This window comes from Euphorbia lathyris, chromosome 5 (genome assembly GCF_963576675.1).
Source record: "Euphorbia lathyris chromosome 5, ddEupLath1.1, whole genome shotgun sequence".
NCBI lineage: Eukaryota > Viridiplantae > Streptophyta > Magnoliopsida > Malpighiales > Euphorbiaceae > Euphorbia > Euphorbia lathyris.
The window spans coordinates 494,583-505,101 of record NC_088914.1 but is presented as its reverse complement, the minus strand read 5'-3'; the positions used below and the strand labels follow the sequence as shown (position 1 = coordinate 505,101).

The following is a 10,519-nucleotide window of genomic DNA, read 5'->3' as shown; positions in this document are numbered from 1 at the left end:
TTCAAATAATTCATCGATTTTAAAAATATTAATATGTAATTCTATTATTAAATCACAAAAGTGTGAAATTTATATTTTTAGAACCAACTAATATCCAACCATTACACAATCGTGAACAAAAATCTGTATTTTATAATAATATACGGAATTCAACAAGATTCATGGTAAAATTGCTCTTATATATATATTAATTCACCAAAAATTTTCCGCTTCTACTTCTAAATTTCACCAAAATTTCCCTCTTTCCCACTTTTTCCCCTAATTTGCACTATCTCTCTCCCTCTCTTTCTCTTTGCGTTTCCGCCTCTCTTTCAGCCCTCCTGACCTAGCATCCAACCCATCTTCATCCTTCTTCCTCAATCGTGAACGAAACCTTAGCTTACTAGACTTCTTCTTATCATACCATACCTTTCAACACAAATCCTCTCAATCTCTGAGTCCACCTCAAAATTAGAAGTTTGGCTTTCCTCATCTCTCTATCTCTCGCTCTCGTCCTTGCTTGCCTTAATAGGTATTGTTCTTTCTCCTCTAAATCATCTATCTTGTTGATCTGAAGGGGTTTTTTTATGTCTGAAATCTATTCGACCAGTTCTAGGGTTGAAGCTCATCCAATGGCAATTGGTAATTCTTCTTTACTGGATTTTCTGTTTATTCATTCCCCTAATTTTAATTATCTAATTTACACCATTTATGGTTTATAAGGATGTAAGGCACATGATTGTTGTTTTTCTTAGTTTAGTTTAAGTCTGAAAAGTATCGCTGGATGGATGGGGGGAGTTCTTGAATTGATTTCTATGTCTGAGAATTTTGACATTTATCCTATTTAATTTTTCTATTACATTGTTGCCATTATTGTGCAGATTTTAAAGAATTTGAAGTAGACATTCTGACCATTCAACATGAGTACTAGAAGACTTCATTCTTACAACTATCTCATTTCTAGCTTGGTGTGTTAAATTTTCCCTAGCTTTTCAGTATTTATTGGGTTGTTGTTAAGAGCAAAATTATTTATCAATTGTTGTGTTTGTCATTAGCTCAGTAGTTTGATGCTTAGCTGTTTTAGATTGATTACATCCATTTGGCGCTACCTGAAAATCTCGATTTACCATAGTTATAATAAACAAACAAATAACAGTAAGCCAAATCATATGTGTCTGTTGTCGCTGTAATATATCTCCCATAACTTAGAGTTCATCAATCATTGTGCTACTTTTCTTTTGTAAGGCCCTTGCTCCTATTTATTACACTAGTGGAAAACTTGTCATTTGTGTTGCCTTATTTGCATCAGCCCTAAAAAAATGGCCATGCAAAATGTAGGTGCTAGCATTTGAGCCTCTTTGACCAAAATGGAGAACTGGTGATTTGTGTTCTATTCCCTTAGCTTTCAAGTGGAGCCTTAGTTAATTGTGTTGAAATATTAGACAATTTGTAGCCCTGGAATTGTGTTTTTGAATCTATATCTTTGTTAACATTGTGGCTAGCATCTTAATGATCGGTTATCACCAAATCTTCATGTGTAGCTTACAAAATGCTAACTTTGATTTCACAAATGAAGTAAACAAGAAAGAAGTTAATCATATTTAAATATTCAATAAGTCAAATAGTATTGTCTAGTTTTAATAAAGGGCTTTGGGGAGATCATTGAGTACTTCTTAAAGTTCCAAATTCTTACAACCATGTTTCACAAGTAAGGAATTTATAATCATCACACGGTTGTCTGTTCAAAATCAAAGGCTTGAGGAATTGGCGATCAAGCAATCAAGACAATTAATACCAGTGACCCCTTTAATGCCTAAGAGTTCGGTAAGAGCTCTTCATGTATGGAAATGAAAGCTCTTCGGTAAATTAATTGTCTTGATTGCTTGATCGCCAATTCCTCAAGCCTTAAATTTTACATTAAAATAAGTAATATGAACTGAGAAAAGAGATTTCATTTCCATTTATTTTGTTTTTACGGTTTCAGTAAAAGAAGCAAGTAAGTTATGACCTTGGACATTCAGATGCGATTTTCAGTCGACATGTCTAAACTTTTTTCATTTTTTTGTTAGGATTTGGCTCGTTGTGTCTCATGACTTCTGTATTGGTTTCTCAAGTTATATATTTATTATTGTCAATAAAAGCGACTCAATTTTCTGTTCTTTGATGACGTGGTTCCTTAACAACTGCAAAATGTGCAGTTATTATCGGATGGAAAGACACTTGAAGCTGAGGCAGCTCATGGTACTGTAACTCGGCTTTTCTCATTATATTAGAAAGGACATGAAACTAGCATGAACATTATTGCTTCAATATTTGCATGGACATGAGGACTAGAACATAGGTAATATTAACACTTTTTCTGTTTCCAAAAATGACAAATCTATTTAATTTTTAGAAGCTTAATTTGATTAGTTGATAATATTGTGCACTTTTTATACTCATTAATGATGCGGACATCCTAACTGGGATCATTGATCACGCGCGCACTGGCGGATCCTCAGACATCAGACCCACGGAGGTTGTACCTAGGAGGGCGGATCCCCAAGACATACGAGCGGGGCGGATCTAGGAGTACACAAGGAGGCGTATCAACATCTACCCCTGGGCGGATCTCTAGGTTTACTTCCTCCCGAAGTAATTCACCAACAACCCTGACAATCCGTACCTGTACCATTGTACTGATTGTCGGGGCGTATCACCTATTTTACCCTTTTATGGATAGCCGTATTGAAACCCTAGTAGGGGTAGTCCTTGTCTTTTATTATCATTAGGGGGATGTATTTAAACCCCCATTTTGTAAGGATGAAACAACTTTTATCAATCAAATATTATTCTCTTTGAGAACCTAAGGTTTATACCTTGTTATTGGGATTCACTCCTTCTAGTTTAGCTAGAGAAGAACCTCTTTGTTGGTTTACGATTAAAACCTTCATTTATCGCTTTCAATCTGTATCATTTGGTATCAGAGCCGATCGTTTCCTGACCCGAAACTTCTTTTGGCAATGGTTCAGCCCCGACAACCGCAAGATTCCATGGAAACCAATGACCAGAGGTATGAGGAGCTGAGGGAGCACCTCGCGGAGCAGATCCAAGCCAGCCATGAGCGGCAGAGGCAAACCGACCAATGATTCCCGGAGCTAGCCACCTCCCTAGAAAACTTCAAACTGGAGGTTCTAGCTCTAATCCGACCAACCGCGGGAGGATCAACCTAGAGAAAGGAAGGAGTCCCTGAACAACAGCTTCCACAAATGGGTCCTAGGGATCCTGAGGTAAGAAGACCCAACTTTGTCCTTGTGCATAACGCTGATAGTGATAGTGATGACTTTGAGGGTATCGGGAATGATGATATCGTTAGAGCTATGAGGGATGTTGGGCCTGTTGACAACTGACGTGTGGAGGATGCTAGAGTATACCCAGGTGTAGGAAACTTTGATAGAGATGATGCCTTTAAGCTAAAGATAGACTTACCATATTTTGGAGGCGAACTCGATATAGAGGGATTCTTAGACTGGTTATCGGAAGTCGAACGTTTCTTTGAGTATGCTGGGATTCCTGATGAGAGGAAGGTGAGGCTGGTGGCGTATCGCTTGAAAGGTGGCGCATCAGTTTGGTGGGATCAGATGAGGGAAGAAAGAAGAAGAGGGGGCAGAGATCCGATTCGATCTTGGCTACGGATGAAGGCGATGTTGAGGGAGCGGTTCTTACCGCCGGATTATGAGCAGTATATTTACAGCTCATACAGGGGATGCTCTCAAGGGACCCGAAGCGTCCATGAGTATACCTCAGAGTTCTTGAGGCTTTCGGCGACAACCAACTTGTCAGAAACTGAAAGCCAAAAGACCTCTAGGTATCTAGAAGGGTTGAGATACAACATCCAGGATCGTATTGGCACGCAGATGGTGGTTCGGGTACAAGATGCCAGGAATTTAGCCCTCAAGGCTGAATCCCAACTAACCAGGAGATCCAGGAGATCCGCCACTACTGAGTATACGCCTGGAGGAAGAGATAACATGAAGCCTTATGACAAAGGCAAGCAAGTGGCGAGTGCCAGTGGGGCCAAGGTCAACAGTGTGGGAAGGGGATCTGTCGGAGATATTAGGCCGTACAAGGAAGCACCTATACCACCTAAGAGCAACAATCCGTACGCAAGGCCAGCGCCTTTCAAATGTTTTCGTTGCAATGAGCCGGGCTATAGGTCCAACGAATGTCCTAGGAGGAAGAGCGCCAACATGGTGGAGAGGTATGAAGATGACTATGACGAAGGGGATGAAGTATTTTGTGAACCCTTAGGAGAAGATGATGATGAGGCGGATGAAGAGAGATACGTCGTTCATGTGGTACGGCGTTTGTTAGTCTCCAGTCGGATAGAGGGAGATCAGAGGCACTGACTATTCAGGACCCGCTGTCTTGTGAAAGGTGGGCGATGCAATGTGATAATAGATAGTGGGAGCCATGAGAACATTGTGAGCAGCAACGCCGTTCAGAAATTCGAGTTGTTGGCGGAGGCGCATCCCGACCCCTATAGGGTGGGATGGATAAAAAACGTGGGTGAACTTAGGGTAACCCAGAGATGCAGGGTACCTATTGTGATTGGTGATTATAGGGATGAAGTCTGTTGTGATGTGGTCGATATGGATGCCTGCCACCTATTGTTGGGCCGACCTTGGCAATTTGATAACGACGCCATCCACGTAGAAAGAGAGAACACTTACAGATTTGTGAAGAATGGGGTGAAGTTCGTACTTACGCCAATGATGAGAGAGCCAAAGGCCGACGAGAAGTCTACCTTGGTAGTCTGTCCTACACACAAATCATTTGTCAGCGAATGTGAAGAGAGCCAGATGGTGTATGTGGTAATGGTTAAGGCGGATCACGAACCCTCCCAAAGGGGCGAAACGGAGATGCCGAATGAAGTGACCCGCCTACTTGGCGAATATCAAGATCTGTTCCCTGAAGGGTTGCCGAGTGGGTTACCACCTTTGAGGGACATCCAACATCATATCGATCTTATGCCCGGGGCTAGTTTACCAAGCCTTCCCCATTATCGAATGAGTCCAAAAGAAAATGACATCATGAGGCAGAAAGTGGAAGAGCTCATTGAGATGGGATACGTTAGAGAAAGTATGAGTCCATGCGCCGTCCCAGCCCTACTTACGCCCAAAAAGGATGGATCTTGGCGGATGTGTGTGGATAGCAGAGCTATCAACAAGATCACTATCAAGTATAAGTTCCCTATTCCAAGGCTGGATGATATGCTAGACCAACTTGGTGGATCCCGAGTTTTCTCCAAGATTGATCTCAGGAGCGGTTATCATCAGATACGAATTCGATCTAGGGATGAGTTGAAGACCGCCTTCAAAACCAGAGATGGATTGTATGAGTGGTTAGTTATGCCATTTGGGATGACTAACGCCCCCAGTACATTCATGAGGCTGATGAATCAGGTGCTACGCCCGGTGATTGGAAAATTTGTAGTTGTGTATTTTGATGACATCCCGATTCATAGCGAGACCTTGGTGGAGCATGTGGAGCATTTACGAATAGTGTTTGACCTATTACGGAAACACCAGTTATACGCCAACACTAAGAAGTGTGATTTTGTCATGGAAAGCCTGGTTTTCCTTAGGTTCGTGGTTAGTGGCGATGGGGTCCAAGTTGATGGGGAGAAGGTAAGAGCCATCCGAGAGTGGCCTACTCCGAGGAACGTGGGGGATATCAGGAGTTTTCATGGGCTAGCAACATTTTATCGTCGGTTCATCAAGAACTTCAGTTCCATTGTGGCCCCGTTGACGGAGTGCTTGACAAAAGGAAAGGGATTCGCGTGGGCGGATGCCCAAGAGGAGAGCTTCGCCCTGATCAAGGAAAAGTTGAGTACATCGCCCGTGCTGGCGTATCCCGATTTTGACAAACTATTCGAAGTTGAATGCGATGCTAGTGGATTAGGGATTGGTGGTGTCTTGATGCAAGAGAAGAGGCCCATTGCATATTTCAGTGAGAAGCTCTGTGAGGCAAGGCAAAAATGGGCAACATATGATCAAGAATTTTATGCCGTAGTTAGGGCATTAAAGGTATGGGAGCATTGCTTGGTAGGGAAAGAATTCATTCTCTACACCGACCACCAAGCCCTCAAATACCTGGGAAGTCAGAAGCAACTTCAAAGCTCTATGCATGCCCGGTGGTCTGCCTTCATAGATAAGTTCCCCTATAAGCTTATCCATAAGGCTGGAAAACAGAACAAGGTGGCGGACGCCTTGAGTCGAAGGGTGTCACTAATAAAAACAGTAAACCTGGTGACCGGTTGTTTTGAACACATTAGAGGAGAATACCTGGCGGATCTTGATTTTGGCAGTATTTGGGAGAAGTGTCAGCACCAGCATGGGGATGGGGCGTATCACCTGATGGATGAGTATCTCATGAGAGGCAACCAACTTTGCTTACCCTGCACTTCCATCCGCGAGAAGGTTGTTCGTGATCTACATGGCAGATCCCTTGGAGGGCATTTTGGGCGAGACAAGACATATGAAGCAGTGAGTTCCCGTTATTTCTGGCCTAAGATGAGACGAGATGTTGCCTACTTAGTAGAACGATGCTATATTTTCCAGACCGCCAAGGGACGCACTACAAATGCTGGCTTGCAGCTACCTTTGCCTGTGCCAGAGACCATATGGGAGGATCTGTCCATGGACTTTGTCCTAGGGTTGCCCAGAACTCAGAGAGGCATGGATTCCATCTTTGTTGTGGTTGATCGGTTTTCAAAGATGGCACACTTCATACCATGTCATAAAACTAATGATGCCTCAGCGACTGCTAAGCTATTCTTCAAAGAGATTGTCAGGCTACATGGCGTACCTAAGAGCATTGTCTCGGATCGTGATACGAAGTTCCTCAGTCACTTCTGGCGGACGTTGTGGGCTCTGTTTGATACGTCTCTGAAGTTTAGTACCACCGCCCACCCTCAAACAGACGGACAGACCGAGGTGGTCAATAGAACTTTGGGAAACCTACTACGCAGCAAATGTAAGGATAAGCCCAGGATGTGGGATGTGGTTTTAGCCCAAGCTGAGTTCGCCTACAACGACTCTGTACATTCGGGAACCGGGAGATCCCCATTTGAGGTGGTATACACAAAGGCCCCGAATCACATCCTTGATATAGCCGATCTTCCTAAAGGAAACATGACTGCCAACCAGCTGGCCAAGGATTATGTACAGATGCACCAAGAGGTGAGAGAAACCCTTTAGGAGAGAAATCAGAAATTAAAGGCTAAGACGGATGAGCACCGCAGGGACCTACAGTTTGAAGTTGGGGATGAGGTTATGATATATCTGGGCAAAGAGAGACTCGCCAACGCCACAAGCAGCAAGCTTCGACCTAGGAAATACGGGCCATATAAGGTCACCAAGAAGGTCAATGCCAATGCCTATCATATAACATTGCCGAATTGGCTTGGTAAAATCTCACCGGCGTTCAACATCCGTGACCTTAGCCCGTGGAAGCCGGATGGTCCTTTGGAGTTCAACAAAGACAAATCAGTGCCAAGATCTTTTAAAGAATGAGAGAATGATGCGGACATCCTAACTGGGATCATTGATCACGCGCGCTCTGGTGGATCCTCAGACATCAGACCCACGGAGGTTGTACCTAGGAGGGCGGATCCCCAAGACATACGAGCGGGGCGGATCTAGGAGTACACAAGGAGGCGTATCAACATCTACCCCTGGGCGGATCTCTAGGTTTACTTCCTCCCGAAGTAATTCACCAACAACCCTGACAATCCGTACCTGTACCATTGTACTGATTGTCGGGGCGTATCACCTATTTTACCCTTTTATGGATAGCCGTATTGAAACCCTAGTAGGGGTAGTCCTTGTCTTTTATTATCATTAGGGGGATGTATTTAAACCCCCATTTTGTAAGGATGAAACAACTTTTATCAATCAAATATTATTCTCATTGAGAACCTAAAGTTTATACCTTGTTATTGGGATTCACTCCTTCTAGTTTAGCTAGAGAAGAACCTCTTTGTTGGTTTACGATTAAAACCTTCATTTATCGCTTTCAATCTGTATCACATTTGGATTTGTATCATTAATCTTTTAATGATGTTTGTGTTGGTCATTCTATTTTTTTAAAAAAACTCTTAATAATATTTACATTAGCAGTACCTTTATTGTATGAAATATTTGTTTACAAAATCAATATGTCATGCCGTGACTCAATTTTTAGGAGCCAACACGGAACTAGTGAAAGCCAGTGGCAAGAAATTAAAGTCAGATTCGTAGGATTTATTTCACAGCTGCTGTTTACAAGGGTTTGGAGGGCTAGAAATAGTCTCATATTTCAGAAAAATTCTCACTGCTAGCCCTGTCGTTAGTCTTATTGCAGCAAATATTAAACTGAAGCTTTTGAAAGATAGGATGCTCATAATATTAAAATGAACATAGGATTTTATCAACTAGATCTATAGTTGTTTTTGTTTTTGTAATTTATTTACTTTGGTTAAAAGTTTCATAATATGGATTCAAAAACTTTAGTATAGTATACTTCTGCTCTATTTGCTGCCTGTATCTTCTTCAACTTTTACTTCTTGCTGATGAAGTTGTTTTTTAATGTATGCCTTTGATGTTTGGTGCCTTGAAAATCATGTGGAGAACTTGCTAGTACTTGCTTTGAAATGCAATTATAGAATTTTTAGTTTACTTTTAAAACTCTAGCTAGGAAAGCTCCAAACTAACTAATTGATTGTGTGATTCTCCTTTATGTTATAGTTGTTTTGGACATGTTGTAATGTTTTCTTACTTTTGAAACTTATGTTTAACAATCCTTCGTGTTAGGATTATTTTGATAAATGAAATTAATATGTTCATTTTTTTTTTCTCCATGATATTATTTATTAAGTATCTATTACTATACAATTGATTGAAAATAATAGAATATAAAAGTTTCTGATATATATAATATAATAGTTTATTAATGATAAAATTTGGCAACGACATGCAGACGACAACTTACCAACAATGTATGCTGGCAACGACATATACCAACGACTTACCGACGATATACATGTTATCGAGGACGAATTACCAATGACATACCGACGACTTTCCTTTTACTGACCACTTACAAACGACAATGTTGACGTTATTTTTCGCGCGAGTAAGTTTGGCACCAAATTTAGTGTGAGAAATGCCAACGACATATCGACGATGTAGTATTACCAACAACTTAACAACGACAACAGTCGAGACTATTAACGATAACTTGTAATTCTAATAAGCGGTCACCTACAATTTGCCAACAACATTGTCGTTGCAAATACCAACGACACAGATTTTTTTGTCGGTATATATTTTACCAACAAGCGAAATGGCTTCGACGTATATTACGTCGATATGTCATCGCTAATGATGATTACCAACGAAAATAGGATAATTACCAATGACATGGTGTCGTTGGTAAACTGTTATTTTCTTGTAGTGTGTACATACCATATTGAATGAGATGATAGGCGTCCATCACACACTAAATTAACATCTTAAGTAAGATGAGGTGTTGATCATATAGGAAAGCGAAAGTGGACATCTTTGAAAAGGAAAAAAAAAAGGGATATAAAAGGGGATGCTTGATTTTCAAGGAAGGGTTGATGATCATTCGAAAAGAAAACTCCACAAAAAAATGGTTTTATGTAATTAGAATGAGAAATGCATTCATTCTAATTTTCAATGGTGTAAAGTTAACCATTCAAAAGTTAGGTTCCAATTGTGTCATCTAGATTCTCTATAGTTGAGTTCGGTTTGGAAGTCTTTAGCCTCGTGTCCTCGTATTAGAGGTGATAATCTGCGTCAATGTAAGTAACTATCAACTAGTATTTTGGTTATATATATATATATATATATATATATATATATATATATATATATTAAGCTTTAAAAATTTCATAAATTTGTTTCTTAAGCATTTGTGAGGAATGATTTTGGATTCTCGATAAATTCATAACGAATTTTGGTTCAATTGACGTTAAATTGAATTTCTTTACGTGTTAAATTGCTAATTTGGTTCAGTCGGTGTTAAATTGAATTTCTTTACATGTTTAATTGCTATTTGGTTCAGTTGGCGTTAAATTGAATTTATTCACGTGTTAAATTGTTATTTTAGTTCAGTCGGCATTAAATCGAATTTCTTTACGTGTTTAATTGCCATTTGGTTCAATTGGCATTAAATTGAATTTCTTCACATGTTAAATTGCTATTTTAGTTCAGTCAGCGTAAAATTGAATTTCTTTACATGTTTAATTGCTATTTGGTTCAGTAAATTTCGGAATTTGACGATGTTAGTAAATTTTGATCTAGTTGATGAGAAAGTTTATACAGTTGAAATTGGGTTGAATTTTGGGTAAATTTGATCTATTGGATGATTTCATAGAAAAATATTTAGTATCCATCGTGAGTAGTCCGGACGGGTGGTTTGATATTTGAAGACCATGTTCAGTGAGGAATATGGCCTGTGTACACAGTTTAAAGACCTAGTAGGGTATTGGCAG

The 10,519-nt window shown here is 40.3% G+C and overlaps 1 long non-coding RNA gene across 4 annotated transcripts; it reads left to right on the top strand.

The window, feature by feature from the left end:
* The first annotated feature begins 230 nt into the window (after positions 1-230).
* On the top strand, positions 231-9,484 carry LOC136230944 (uncharacterized). 4 transcript variants are annotated; one of them, XR_010689619.1, is made up of 4 exons: positions 231-511; positions 861-947; positions 2,178-2,320; positions 8,980-9,484. It is a non-coding gene; the product is annotated as an uncharacterized lncRNA (long non-coding RNA). The 4 variants fall into 4 exon arrangements; XR_010689621.1 differs by having other exon boundaries at positions 231-621; positions 2,178-2,220; XR_010689618.1 differs by having other exon boundaries at positions 231-621.
* The last annotated feature ends 1,035 nt before the right edge of the window (positions 9,485-10,519 follow it).